This window comes from Rhinatrema bivittatum, chromosome 10 (assembly GCF_901001135.1).
Source record: "Rhinatrema bivittatum chromosome 10, aRhiBiv1.1, whole genome shotgun sequence".
NCBI lineage: Eukaryota > Metazoa > Chordata > Amphibia > Gymnophiona > Rhinatrematidae > Rhinatrema > Rhinatrema bivittatum.
In genome coordinates, this window is record NC_042624.1 from 124,160,056 (window position 1) to 124,174,532 (window position 14,477).

The window sequence follows — 14,477 nt, forward strand, 5'->3', positions numbered from 1 at the left end:
GTAGAAGAGGACCGGAAGCGCAAATCTCAAACCCTTCCATTAACTGAGTGAAGATTAATTTAACGGTGGTTAAAGATTGGTAAGTATAGCTTTCAGAAATTTTTGGGCTTATAAAAGTTTGGTGAAAGGAGAAATTAAGGAATATATTCTTTAGAGTTTGTGTGTGTCTGAGGTAATAAGCAAGCCAGAGATAGTTAATTCTAGTGTGTGTCTTTCCCACCCACTCAACCCTTGATTTTTAGGCATGAGACACTTTCTCATTAAAAATCAATCAGGGTCTTTTCTAAATCATACTATTGTACCAGCCCTTATTGAAAGTTTAATCATCCCCTTGTAGGACACCAGCTGATTAATTAGTGAATTCACCTGTAAATTTAAAGTACTCTCATTCCAACTCCCTTACTATCCTAAACTTAACTAGGAACTCAATAAAGCTAAGATGAAGGCAGCAGTCCAGCAGCAAGGGGGGCTTTATTTTATTTTATTTTATTTAGAAACTTTTATATACCGGTATTAGTGGGGACATCATACCGGTTCACATATTAACAAAAGATTTAGAAGTACATTTCAACAGGGGAGGCGAACTGGGCAGGGGTTTAACCTAGAGCAGTAGGGAAAATAGATTAAACAACAAGAAATAGATTAAACAACAAGAAATCAACAAGAGCTTTTCCAGTCTTTTGCATTGAGTGTCACATGTATGATTTTTTACCTGCTGGTGAGAGATTGTATGTGTGCACTCGGTGCAAAGAGCTCCTGGCTCTCAGGGAACGAGTCCGATCTCTGGAGGCTAGAGTAGCAGACTTGGAGGAGCTGAGGCAGAGAGGTACATTGATGAGACCTTCAGGGACATAGTAGCCAAGTCCCAAATCCAGTCTGGCAGCCCCAGTGCTGCCTTGGATCAGAAAGGTCTCCCAGTAGGGGAACATCACTCTGGTGTAGCAGAAAGTGATCCTGTAGCAAGGACCTGCTCTCCAGGTGATGTATTGTCCTCTCGCACTGAGGACAAGTCTCCCAGGGCTACTGCCCAGGAGGGAAGGGTTAGGCCGGCCATCATAGCTGGTGATTCAATTATTAGAAATGTAGATAGCAGGGTGGCTGGTGGACGTGAGGACCGCCTGGTAACTTGCCTGCCTGGTGCGAAAGTGGCAGACCTCACGCATCACCTAGATACGATTATAGACAGTGCAGGGGAGGAGCCGGCTGTCATGGTACATGTGGGCACCAACGACATAGGAAAATGTGGGAGAGAGGTTCTGGAAGCCAAATTTAGGATTTTAGGTAGGAAACTGAAATCCAGAACCTCCAGGAAGGCATTCTCTGAAATGCTTCCTGTTCCACGTGCAGGTCCCCAGAGGCAGGCAGAGCTCCAGAGTTTCAATGCGTGGATGAGACAATGGTGCAGGGAAGAGGGATTCATCTTTGTAAGGAACTGGGGAAACTTTTGGGAAAGGGGAGACTTTTCCAAAAGGATGGGCTCCACCTTAACCAGAGTGGAACCAAGCTGCTGGCACTAACTTTCAAAAAGGAGATAGAGCAGCTTTTAAATTAGAACAAGGGGGAAAGCCGGCAGTCACTCAGCAGTGCATGGTTTGGAGAAATGTATCCTTGAAGGATACTAATGAAACAGGAGAATTAGGGCATCCCAACAGAGAGGTTCCATTAAAAGCAAACAGAGACCATGTGCCTTTATGTAAAAAATCACCGAAGCTAATGATTTCCGAATTATCCCTAACAACTGAAAAGCAGGTTGTTAATACAAACAAAAATCACATTTTGAAATGTCTGTATGCCAAGGCCAGAAGTCTAAGAAATAAGATGGGAGAGTTAGTGTTTAGCAGCAAATGATGAGATTGACATAATTGGCATCACAGAGACTTGGTGGAAGGAGGATAACCAATGGGACAGTGCTATATCAGGGTACAAATTATATCGCAATGATAAGGAGGATCAACTTGGTGGGGGTGTGGCACTTTACGTCCAGGAGGGTATAGAGTCCAACAGGATAAAGATCATACAAGAGACTAAATGCTCAGCAGAATCTATATGGGTAGAAATCCCATGTGTGTTGGGTAAGAGTATAGTGATAGGAGTATACTACCGTCCACCTGGCCAAAATGGTCAGACAGATGATGAAATGCTAAGAGAAATCAGGGAAGCTAACCAATTTGTCAGTGCAATAATAATGGGAGATTTCAATTACCCCGATATTGACTGGGTAAATGTAACATCAGGACTTGCTAGAAACAAAGTTCCTGGATGTAATAAATGACTGCTTCATGGAGCAATTGGTTCAGGAACCAACAAGAGAGGGAGCTATTTTACATTGAATTCTTAGTGGAATGCAGGATTTGGTGAGAGAGGTAACAGTGGTGGGGCCACTTGGCAACAGTGATCATAACATGATCACATTTAAACTAATAACTGGAAGGGGGACAATACGAAAATCTGCAGCTCTAACACTAAACTTTCAAAATGGAAACTTTGATAAAATGAGGAAAATAGTTAAGAGAAAAAACTGAAAGGTGCAGCTGCAAAGGTTAAAAGTGTTCAACTGGCATGGACATTGTTTAAAAATACAATCCTAGAGGCGAAGTCCATATGTATTCCACACATTAAGAAAGGTGGAATGAAGGCAAAACGATTACTGTGAGGTGTGAAAGGCTATTTTAGCCAAAAAAAACATCCTTCAAAAATTGGAAGAAGGATCCATCTGAAGAAAATAAGATAAAACATAAGCATTGTCAATTAAGTGTAAAACATTGATAAGACAGGAGAAGAGAGAATTTGAAATGAAGTTGGCCATAGAGGCAAAAACTCATAATAAAAACCTTTTTAATATATCTGAAGCAAGAAACCTGTGAAGGAGTCGGTTGGACCATTAGATGACCGAGGGGTTAAAGGGGCTCTTAGGGAAGATAAGGCCATTGCAGAAAGACTAAATGAATTCTTTGCTTCTGTGTTTACTAATGAGGATGTTGGGGAGATACCAGTTCCGGAGATGGTTTTCAGGGATAAGTCAGACAAACTGAACGAAATCACTGTGACCCTGGAAGATGTAGTTGGCCAGATTGACATACTAAAAAGTAGCAAATCACCTGGACCGGATGGGTATGCATCCTAGGGTACTGAAGGAACTAAAAAATGAAATTTCTGATCTATTAGTTAAAATTTGTAACCTATCATTAAAATCATCTATTGGCCAATGTAACCACAATATTTAAAAAAAGGCTCCAGGGGCGATCCGGGTAACTATAGACCAGTGAGCCTGACTTCAGTGCTGGGAAAAATAGTGGAAACTGTTCTCAAGATCAAAATCATAGAGCATATAGAAAGACATGGTTTAATGGAAAACAGTCAACATGGATTTACCCAAGGGAAGTCTTGCCTAACAAGTCTGCTTCATTTTTTTGAAGAGGTTAATAAACATGTGGATAAAGGTGAACCAGTAGATGTAGTGTATTTGGATTTTCAGAAGGCGTTTGACAAAGTCCCTCATGAGAGGCTTCTAAGAAAACTAAAAAGTCATGGGATAGGAGGCGATGTCCTTTCGTGGATTACAAACTGGTTAAAAGACAGGAAACAGAGAGTAGGATTAAATGGTCAATTTTCTCAGAGGAAAAGGGTAAACAGTGGCGTGTCTCAGGGATCTGTACTTGGACCAGTGCTTTTCAATATATATATATATATATATATATGATCTGGAAAGGAATACGAGTGAGGTATTCAAATTTGCGGATGATACAAAATTATTCAGAGCAGTTAAATCACAAGCGGATTGTGATACATTACAGGAGGACCTTGTAAGACTGGAAGATTGGGCATCCAAATGGCAGATGAAATTTAATGTGGACAAGTGCAAGGTGTTGCATTTAGGGAAAAATAACCCTTGCTGTAGTTACATGATGTTAGGTTCCATATTAGGAGTTACCACCCAGGAAAAAGATCTAGGCATCATAGTGGATAATACTTTAAAATCGTCGGCTCGGTGTGCTGCAGCAGTCAAAAAAGCAAACAGAATGTTAGGAATTATTAGGAAAGGAATGGTTAATAAAACGGAAAATGTCATAATGCCTTTATATTGCTCCATAGTGAGAGGTCTTGAAAGAGTAGATGTGAATCGGTTATTTACACTTTCGAATAATAGAAGGACTAGGGGGCATTCCATGAAGTTAGCAAGTAGCACATTTAAGACTAATTGGAGAACATTCTTTTTCATTCAACACACAATAAAGATCTGGAATTTGTTGCCAGAGGATGTGGTTAATGCAGTTAGTGTAGCTGGGTTCAAAAAAGTATTGGAGGAGAAGTCCATTAATGGCTATTAATCAAGTTTACTTAGGGAATAGCCACTGCTATTAATTGCATCAGTAGCATGGGATCTTCTTAGTGTTTGGGTAATTGCCAGGTTCTTGTGGCCTGGTTTGGCCTCTGTTGGAAACAGGATGCTGGGCTTGATGGACCCTTGGTCTGATCCAGCATGGCAATTTCTTATGTTCTTAATGTTTATGTTTGTTGCAACCTGCTTAGAACTCCTATGGTTGTGTTAAGAATATAAAAAATTGTAAACAAAATATGCTGAATTCACATCCTTCTGACATCTTCCCGTGTGTCAGCACTAAACCAAATATTGTCCCTCCTGTTTGTGAAACAATGCTTAAAGGAGCCCAGAGCTCCCTATTCCTGGCTGCCACTGGGATATTCCACACTACATCCAGCAGACTGCAGTATCTCCCCTTAGTTGCTATCTTATAGATCAGTGGTTCTCAATCCAGTCCTTAGGTCACACATAGCCACGTTTTCAGCATACCCCAAATGCATTGCCCCCACTGTATGCAAACATCTCTCATGCACATTCCTTGTGGATATCTTGAGAACCTGAGGACTGGGGTTGAGAACCTCTTGTCGATGGCTTCCACTAAATCGCTGTCCAACTCTTCAGCTTAAAGTGTTATAGATCACATTAGTACGAATGGCAATTCAATTTCCCTATCTCTAGTAATCCCGCTGCTCTACTTTCTTTCCTTCATTTCTACAGCTTCCTTGAAATGCTATCACTCCACTTTTTTTTTTTTACCCTACCCTATCTTTGTAACGAGAATATGGCCTACAACAGTACTTCTCAATCAGTGTTCCGCAGCACATGGCAAAGTCCTTGTTGTGCTGTACTAGTAGCAACCCTAGCTCAATGATCTTCCCCCTCCCAACAGTGATCCTTGCCCTCTCCCTCGTGTCAGGAGAGAGATATTTCATATCACATCTGCCTCCTCCTTCTCCATCAGCTTCATTCTGAATCCTGAATGCATGAGGCCTCAGTCTCATGCGAGCTGCAAACACTGCAAGTGAAGTTGGCAGAGGATGAAGCAGATGCAGTTGAGAAGCTCCATGCTCCTCCTGCCAGCCAGAGGAGAAAAGAGAGAGGGCCTGCACGAGTGTATGTGGAATAGGGCTGGTGAAAGAACTTCAGGGGGGGGGATGAAAGAGGCCTGCTCTAGTGTGTGTTGAGGGGAAGGAATAAAAGGATGGCACACGGTTGGGCAGGGGGATTAGATAAACAGAGGTCTGAACAAGTGGCAGTGAGGAAGGGGCAGCAAGAGAGGGCTGCACAATGGTGGTGGGGGTTGAAAGAGATCAGACATTGGCGACTAAGAACAAATATTTTAAAAATTTAACTGTTTGAACTAATGAAATTTTAACAGTTAACCAAACGATGCTTACAGCCTACAGCAGTGGTGTGGCAGAGGTGGCTCCCTCGATGTGCCTACCCCATGACATGCTTGGATGCTTCCCGGGCTGGCCAATAGCAGCCCAAACTGCTTCAACATGGGGGGCCACAGAGAATGCTGGGAAATGAGAACTGGACATCAACCGCAACCCTTCTTGAGCAGGAGCCTGGCTTGCGCTGACAAGCACTAACATTTAAAGTATTAAACAGTAAGAATTTACTTAAAATTTAACTCAATATTTTGCATCCCTTACTGGAGACCCAGTATATACCAATTTATCTCATGCATATGGATATCCTGAAAACTCGAATTGCTATGGGATCACCAGGATCGGTATGGAAACAACTGGAATACAACACAGAGACGCAAATACTTTAGGGCACATACCCAAGAAATGTTTGTGTTCCTTGAATAAAATTAGTGTACTTTTAGAATGTTGTGCTTTGAAAGCAGTGACTTTACACATTAGTGTTTTCTCACATAGATTACTACAACATATTATAGCTTGGGCTTCCTAATAAAATCATCAGAAAACTCCAGCTGATTCTAAATACAGGTGCCAGAATAGTTTTGGCTAAATCAAGAAGAGAGCTGGCAGCCCTTCTGTTGTGGAAATTGCACAGGCTACCAATCAGATCACACTGTAAGTTCAAATGCCCGACCTTAACTTAAAATTTTGCATAGTTTATGTCCCCCACATTTGAAGGGTCAGTTGAACTGGCAACACACAAATAGGAATTTGTGCTCTAATAATTGACTCCCTCTAGGGCAGGCCTTTCGATATAAGAGGTTTTTCAGCCATGGCCCCATTATTTGTGGAACAGGCTGCCCCCTGAACTGCGTGAGGAAAAGGAGTTCAGTTTCAGAAGAACTTAAAAGATCTGGTTAATGCCATCAGAACTTGAGTGTGTGTTAATATGTTGCAACTTGTGGATCCTCTCAGTTCTGTTTCAAATGGGGTTGTTTTTTTAATGTATTTTTAGTTTTAAGAATTTTGTGTACGCAGGTTATGTTAAATTTTAGTTTTGTTTTATGCAAATTTTATGTGCAGTTTAGTTGTATACATCGCTTTTTGATATTAATTGATCTGGAAGATGATTTATAAATGATTTTTAAATAAATAACATCTTAGCATACGTCTCTTGCACAGTGCTGGTATATTAATGATTAATAATAATATATTATATTAATATTAATATCAAAGAACATATACAGATTAATATAGAAATTCTAAAAGTAATAAAACAACTGATTTGGCCAACAAGATGAAAGCAGCTTTATGATCTGTGTTGGAGTCTATGCCATATATTTTCTTAACAAGTTTCCAGAGACTAACTGTATATCACACAAGTAGATATTAGGAAGGTGTTTTGTTTCTGGCTCCAGATATACAAGGACTATACAAAAATCTTGTTTACCTCACATTTTATTAATTCACTGTTTTCTCATAATATATCATAAGCATGTAGTACGGAACTGAATACACCATTAGTGCTACTTAAAAATCATTGATGAGGCAAAAATAGGTTAAACACTTAGGCAATCCATGAATCTGCCTCTAGTTATATTTTCTCTTCTCTAACAAAGAAGCTCTTTGTAAGATTTCTTGCAATCACTACTACATCAAGCATCTCTCAAGGAATCTATCCCTGAGCAACTACGACATATTCTTTTAAAGGGTCAAAACCATTTATTTCACCAAAACTAAACTGCAAATAAAATAAATTTATTTTTCAGTTAGTACATCAAAATGAAAATATTCATAAATATGGCAAAAAGAATAAAGATAACATTTCAGTGTAGCTATGAGCCCTGACAAACAAGAAAGCCATTGCCATGTGTGCTGAAATACATAAGGAAAACAGTAAATTTAAATTAATAACTATGGATGCATTGCATCCACCATCTCTACAAGAAAGAGTTGGGCATGACTAATAAAGCACACTTATCCTATGTTCCTAAAATATTACAAAACCCTGATCTCAGGAATGAAATACTGTAGAACCAGGGGACACAACAGGACAGACTAAATGACCATTGGAGGTAGCTTGGAGAAAGGAACAGCAATAAACAAAAGTGACCATATAAAACAGAACCTGATGTTCCTTAACTGAAAAGTCTTGAAGTGCCTCTGTATGAATTACAGCAATGGTTTGCAAACTTTTGATCAGGTTTTCAGGATATCCACAATAAGTATGCATGAGATGTAGCAATATACAAGAGAGGCAGAGCAAGCCCATTTCTGTCATTATGGATACCCTGAAAACCTGACTGGGTAGGAATCCCCAAGGACAGGTTTAGGAACTATTGGTTTTATACCATTGCACAAGCTCATTTCTGTCTTCCTCTCACCTTCCCTTTAGTACCGGTAGTTATATCAAAGACGCAAAAAAATGTTACTGGTAGAGCAAAACCTGTATATACATGTCATCCCCCATGCACTATTCTGCTGCTGCTGCTGCTAATATGAATGAATACAATAGCACAGGGGTGAGCCCACCATGCGCACTGCCACACTCCGGCCTGGTAACAGGAATAATCATCATCCAGCACTGGAAGCACAGCCAAGTCAGCACTTGCGCCTCCTTTGTTTCCTCACTAACTCCCCAGCTCAGTCACTCCCAGCAGCTCGTGTGCAGACACGTGTTTCTGACACTTTCACAACCTCTCACCAACGCAAGGCCCCTACCTCTCCTCTCAAACACACCGTCTGGCCCTCCCCCCAATCCCCCGAGCACACACCCATCTCTCTGATTCAGGTAACTTTGACATAACTGCACGTTGCCATCTCCCTGTCTGCCTCCTTCCTCACACACTCATTCCGTTCCCTCCCCTTTCATTTTCTCTCTCTCTCTCTCCCCACCTCTCGTTGTCCCTTCTTCCCTCACTCACGATTTCTCACCTTAACACGTTCCCACTCCTCGCTCACTTTCACTTTCTTCCTATCCTCACCCCCCTCCTACCCTTTTTCTCTCCCTCCCTCGCGCACTCTCTTTTCCACTGCTCCCTCAGCCTCTAGTTAGTGCTTTCTCCCCTTCCCTCACACTCTCTCATTCTCACCCTCGCACACACTCCAGCTCACTCTCTCAGTTTCTCGCCCTCTCTCGCCTCCTCCTTACTCGCTGGTTCACTTTTTATCTCCCTCTTAACCACTCGCGTAGCCTCGCTCACTGTTTATCTCCCTCTCTCTACCCCTTTCCTGTCGCCGATAACAACAACAAAGCTGCTCCAAGATGGCGTCCGCGCCCCGCCCCCCCGCCAGGGCCCAGCGCCTGAGAGCGAAGCGTGAGCGGGACGGCACCTGTGCGGGAGCCGACCGCATGCAGCGGCCGCTCGTTGTGCAAGGAGTGCTGCAGGCTCCGTCGCGCCAGTGGCTGCCGCCGCGCTCCCTCACCCTGTACCAGGAAACTTTCCCGCTCCGCCTCGCGCTCCCTCACCGCCGCCACGCGCGCGCGCCCTCCTGCCCGTGCACGTGCTGGGGAGTGGCCAACGTCCGCGTGCCAAGAGCCAACCACTAGCCAGCAGCAGCGCCGCTGTTTGCCGCTTACCAGACGTCGTGCGTGACGTCCAGCTCCAGCGCGCGCGGCCATTGTTTTTCTGCCCCGAGTGCCAGCAGCGAGCTGGCTCTATGGTGCTTTGTGTGTTTACTTCCGCTTTCAGACTTCCCCGTCACGTGACCTGAGGTGGGGCTGGGGAGACAGATCCCCTGAGCTTGGTTTGGATACACTCTACTCTCTCTCCATATTACTTTGGTGTCATTGCTAATAAAGGCCAATGACACGAAAGGACTCAGCTAGGATCAGGGTTTCTTATCTCATTGTGAGTCATAAAGTTATACTGCCTAGTACTTTCTGATCACCCATCAACCCACTCCACCCACCTTTTCTCCTTCACCTTGACACTGGATGCGTTTTATGATTCGCTTATATTTCCTGGTGCTGGCACCTTTGGCTCATTCTGTTCTGACCCGAGGAAGCTACTCCAAAAATGTATTTAGTCTAAATACCTGAAAGGTAGTAACGATGCCCAAGGGACAGGTTTTTGTTTTGGTTTGGTTTTTTTTTAACAGAAGAGAAGTTATAGAACTAGGGGTCATGATTTGAAGCTCCGAGGGGAGACAGGATGACATCAGGAAGTTTGGGTTTTGGGTTTTTTTTTGTTTTTTTTTACAAAAAGAGTGGTGGAGACAAAAATGGTGGCAAAATTTAAAAATGAATGGGATAAGCACAGAGGATCCATAGCAGAAAAAGAATATAAATGAACTACATTGGGATAACCTGCACAGAGTGGTAGTTATAACCCAAACCAGCAGGGGTACAATTGCAATAGGGCTCCAAAAAAGCATGAGTGCAACCTGCTCAGAGTAGCAGTTACAACCCAAAAACAGCAGTGGTATGACTTCATCAGGGCTCAAAGAAAACATGGGGATGCCAACAGTGTGATGAGAATGATGGATATGCTCATGGCCATGCTTGGGACAGATATGAGAGAAGGGATGAGAGACTGAGGAAAAGCTGGTGTTGGATTGTATTTGACAATTTTGTGTGCATATCTGCTAGGGGAGGATGGGTCTCATCTGGGAAGACTGAATGGGCCACTTTGATCTTTATCTGCCACCATTTACTTTATTACTATTTAATTAAGGTGCAAAGTTATGGTAAGCTCCTGTTTAGCAGCTCCTACCCTTATGAATCTCACTATTTATTTATTTATTTATTTATTTAACAGCTTTTAATATACCGGTGTTCGTGCGGGCACATCACGCCGGTTTACAATAAACTTGAGAAAGGAGGAAAATTACAAAAAACAGGGCGCAGGGGAGGGAGCAGGCGAGAAAAAGGGGGGCGGGAGTGAGGGGTATAGATAGAGGAGGAAGGGACAGCAACAGAAAGTAGAAAAGCGTAACCATAATTGTAGTGGAGGAATTTACAGGAGGAGGTATTTACAGCAGAAGGACTAAAGCTTGCACCTCTGTGCTGATCATAATCAAGTGACAAAGCAGATAGTGTGGAAAGCACGAGCACAGTGCAAAGATATAATAACAGAATAGATGACAGCAGAGACAGACCATTCAGTCTACCCAATTATTCAATCCACACTATTGCTGGCCACCGAGTGTGACCACCTGCAAGATTCCTCCTTATTCAGCACAGTTATGTTCTTATATTCTTATAGTCTTTTTTTGTATTTTTCCTTTGTACACCACCTTCTTGGGTAGAAACCCCCCCTCCCCTAGTTCCCTCCAGTACCCACCTTTCCCCTTGCCTAACCACAAGGCTCTGTAATAATCTAAATAGCCCGCAATACTAGCATGGATGTTGCCCAAACATCCAGCCTCCTAGGTTCCCAGCATGGCCTACCAGACAGACCCAGCTATGTGAGTGCCTGCATGTCCACTAGGATTTCTAGTTTTTACAGAACTTGCAGCCTGCCAGACAGACTTGGCTGCTAGTTGATTCTATCACCACAGTACGATCTAAATAATATCATTCCTAGTGAGCCTCCCAAGTCCTTTGCATAGCTGGCCAGACAGACCCAGCTATACACCTGCACCAAAGAGCAGACCCAGGAAACATGTAAAAAATGGAACATGTCCTATTGAAGGGGGTCCCAGATGTGACCCTTATTAATGTTCATCAGTGGTCTCACTAGACCTTGAATGTAATGATGTCTGAGTAGGTGTTGGCATGCCCCATTGGGAGGTGTCAGCATTTTAACAAACCTTCTCTGCCCACATGAGTACAAGGTTTTTCAGAGAGCCTCATTCTGACAGAGAGGTTCTGTTGATCTGTACCTCCAAGGGGAGAGGTAGTGGTGGATGGAGTGGTGCTGAAGGAGTATCCTATCCTGGGAGGTGGCTGGGGCCCAAGGTTGTGTGCACAGGCCTCCTGAGGAGCCCAAAAAAGGATATCTAAGTTTCCTGAAGATTCAAATCAAAGGGATTCCTGAGTCTTTTGGTGAAGACACAGAAGTAGTCTCAAAAGAACAGAGACGTACGTCCCTACTCCTCCTCTGTCCAGGGAGGGTGCTTCTGAGTTGGAGGCCAAACTTGGAGATCTGTTCAAAGCTGCTGCCCAAAGGGAAGCATCAGCTCCAGGTTCCTGATTTACTCTTTTAATCTCACAGCTGAGACCAGGGAAACAGGTATCAGGAAAAGTGCTTGACTCATAGAGCTTACCTATAAGTATATGCAGCATTTTCTTCTATGTGAGAGATGGAGTTTACTCTTTGTGCTAATGGATTTTATTGTTTCTGTCCTGACTGTGCACTAAGCCGTGGATGTGGATTTTGTTTCCTGCCATCAGTGACCAGTTAAAGGACTTTATTTTTTGGGCAACATCTACTATGTGGTGTGGTATTTTATTCTGACTGGACTGGTTTGCAGAACATCTCCAGAGGAGAGGAGGAAAACCCCCTAAAGGCCTTGAAAGATTGAGTCTTTCCTCTCCCCCACCCCATGCAGGAAGGAGCCCAGGAGGCATGGCTCCTCTGCTTGCCCATGACCTCCCCAATGAGCTCTTGTGCCCAGCCAGGAACAGGGGTTACACTAATAAAGATGCACAGTTTTATGTTTTATGTTTCTTCTGATGGCCTGTTGCATTTTCCCTCAAGTTCTTTCCTTCCACAGAAACCCATTCAATTGGAGGACTTTCAGTGCAACTCATTGACCAGCAGGAGTCACTGCTGAAGCAATTGCTGCCTTTCCTTCCTCCCTGGACTAAATGCACTACCACTCCTGTACATCCAGATCTGATAGGCTCTCCTGGAAGGGGATTTGAACGTGGATCCCCATGCTGCAGCACATGGTGCTGGGGCTGGCCCAGGGTACAAAACTTTAATTCCAGGAAAAACATTAAATATATTAGGACAATAGGATCAATCGTTATTCTGGAGATTTTGGCTGGTCCTGTGTCTTCAGTCACCCTGCTGTACCTGAATGAAATACACCTTGAGCTACCAATGTAAAAGGAACAAGCTAAATCCAAATAAACTGCTTCCATTTAGCTCCCCTTGTGGGTAGGGTTCATCCTTTCTACCCACTTTATTTATTTGCCATTCTTATTACCCACTTTGCCAGTCTTAATCCAAACTGCCTAAAGCTATGTATAATAAGGAAAACATAAAATATAATACATAAAATCATAGAACCACATAACACTTAAAAATAAACCAAAGGCAGCACAACAATAATTGTATGTCAATTCATTGTGCATTTTTATGCTTCCTGCCTTGAATGAAGGATAAGGCGAGTTATACATCTTTTAAATTAAATAATATTCGAGTGAGTCAAAATAGCCTACCACAACCATCAACCAAGCCCCATAGATCTCCTATACTTGCCCATCTCTGACCCCTCCTCCCCCAAGACGCCACTCCTCCTACCAAATTCCCACAAACTCCACTCCATCATACCTACCCCTACTGGAGCTACCCTAACCACATCTTTCAACTATTTTGCCATAAATCACAGGAAAATCCAAGTTTTCATATTATTTTGTAATGAAACACAGACCAACTCTGATCTGATACACAAAGTAAATGCCATTGAAGCCACCTCTCACCACTGTGCCCTTTGACTCTTTTTCTTCATGTCTATTGCCTCGGGGCCGGCTTAGAAATTAGGCAAACTAGGCTCCCACCAAAGACAGCTGCAGTCACAGAAGACAATAGTGTTGTTTTGGCTTGACAGGTTTGCTCTACAGACTTTGATGCCCTCTTTTTTTTGCAGGTTTTTCAGTTCTTTCACAAAGTGTCAGATAATGGAGGAAGTTGTGTTACTGTTTCACTGTTTCTGAGGTGACACCAGAATTTGACTTTTGTTTTTATATGGTGAAGAAACACACTATGGTGAAGAAACACACTATGGTGAAGAAACACACTATGGTGAAGAAACACACTAGTTCAACCCAGCCAGACATTTCAGAGATTCTTTTGTCAGTGTGGTATGGATTTCTTTTAATTTACAAATGTATGTATTTCTTGATTTTATTTGCAGTCTACCCCAAAATATTAGATGATACATTTGATACTGTGATATGCTTTCTCTCTGCTTCAGTGACAGGGAGAAAGGAGGAAAAGAGAATTAATTATAGACAGAAAATAACTAGGACATTGAATGTTGTGGTCTGGGAAAAATAAACATAGGGGTAACTTGCTGATGTGGCTGTTACTACCCTTAATCAATAAGCTTGAAACTCTTGATGCAACTCCAACATTACTCTCAACTCCAACATTACTTTCTGCTTGTATGGCAGAAGGTAACAGGGAATTGAACTCTAACAGCAACCACCAAGAGCCCTACTTTGACAGCCTGGGAAACTAATAATGGGGGGGGGGGGGGGGACTGATAAAAAATGGGGGACTTGACTACCATAAACTTGCTGGGCAGACTAGATGGACCGCTGGTCCTTTTCTGCAGTCATTTCTGTTTCTATGCTTTCTGAAATGTGTATGTATTATATATATATATATATATATATATATATACACACACACACACACACTGTATACACACACATTCCCATGAAGCAAAGTTTAATATTTAAAGGTCTTACATAAGATTCCCATACTGGGTTAGACCATCAAGCCCAGTATCCTGTTTCCAACAGTGGCCAATCCAGGTCACAAGTACCTGGTACGATCCCAAGGGGTAGAAAGATTCCAAGCTGCTTAACCCAGGGATAAGAAGTGGATTTCTGCAACTCCACCCTAATAATGATTTATGGACTTTTCCTCCAGGAAGTTGTCCAT

The 14,477-nt window shown here is 42.7% G+C and overlaps 1 protein-coding gene across 4 annotated transcripts in view; it reads right to left on the reverse strand.

The window, feature by feature from the left end:
- GPBP1L1 (GC-rich promoter binding protein 1 like 1) overlaps positions 1-9,332 on the reverse strand; it is a 98,183-nt gene extending 88,851 nt beyond the window's left edge. The window contains exon 1 of one of the 4 annotated variants that reach the window (XM_029618835.1): positions 9,275-9,332. The gene's annotated coding sequence lies outside the window, so the exon portion shown is untranslated. Of the gene's footprint in view, positions 1-9,027; positions 9,250-9,274 lie in introns of those variants that run through there. The other 3 variants (XM_029618833.1, XM_029618832.1, XM_029618837.1) reach the window with 3 other exon arrangements.
- Between the last annotated feature and the right edge of the window lie 5,145 nt (positions 9,333-14,477).